The sequence below is a fragment of the Sinocyclocheilus grahami genome, unplaced genomic scaffold (genome assembly GCF_001515645.1).
Source record: "Sinocyclocheilus grahami isolate Dianchi unplaced genomic scaffold, SAMN03320097.WGS_v1.1 scaffold2447.1, whole genome shotgun sequence".
NCBI classification, from domain to species: Eukaryota; Metazoa; Chordata; class Actinopteri; order Cypriniformes; family Cyprinidae; genus Sinocyclocheilus; species Sinocyclocheilus grahami.
Genome location: NW_015507626.1, coordinates 61,198 through 62,360, shown reverse-complemented (window position 1 = coordinate 62,360; position 1,163 = coordinate 61,198).

Genomic DNA, 1,163 nt, shown 5'->3' with positions numbered 1-1,163 from the left:
AATTAATAAAAACCACTCCACATACCAATCCATGATCTGAAAAACGAACTGGAGTGATAGCACATGATTTAAAAATCTGTGAATGATGTTCATAACAATATATTCTATCAATCCTAGCCATAGAAATATAGTTTTCTCTATAATGGGCCCAAGAGTATTGTCTAAAATCTCTATGTTTTTCACGCCATACATCTGCTAACTCAAAAGTTTCCACAATACTTGAAAGTTTATTTCTTGAAGCCATATGTGGTTCAACATGATTTCGGTCTAAATTATTGATTGTACAATTAAAATCTCCAGCTAAAAAAAGAAAATCTGAATCACATCCTACCAAAGTACTAGCCAATTTTTCTAAAAACAACATTCTTTCTTTTGCAAAAACAGGAGCATATACATTGATCAGAATTATTGTTTTCCTTTCATATTTTGCAGTAACTTTAATTAATCTTCCTGCAATAACTTCATCTACCTCATAAGATAAAGGTGCAAAGGACTTTGAAAAAAGAATGGCTACACCAGCACTAATGGAACTTTTATGACTCATTATAACAGTCCCATCCCATTCTCTTTGCCAATCAGTTTCATTTTCCATACATGAGTGGGTTTCTTGTACAAAGGATATATCAATATTTTTTAATTTGACTAATTCATAAAAATAAGTTATTTTCTATACATCACGTGCTCCATTTAAATTTAGTGACGAAATCTTGAACTCAGCCATAATTAGAAATGTTATGACTACTAAAACAAACCTCACTCCATGACAAATCCATCCATTATTGTGATCCGTCCAATTCATCTTTTTTCATTTGTGTTTTTATCTTTTGTACTAATTTCTTAAGACGGTATATTTCAGTCTCAGCAAGACCATCTCCTCCCACAGTTTTCATCACCTCTCTTGCAGATTCAATAAAATTAGCTAGATCTGGAAAAAAATCATCAACAACCACATTTCTTTTTCCTTTTGTTACTTGTAAAAAAACTGCGAAACTGATCCAAATCGTACTTCTAGCTCCTTTCTTACATTTATCATTGCTTGGGTAGAGATTCCTTTTTCACTATCAGATTCCGATGAATATTCCATCTCACTACTAGTATCAGTTTTATTAATATCCTTAATCTCAGTTTTTTCTTTGACATGACCCTTCTTTGAATTCTTCTCA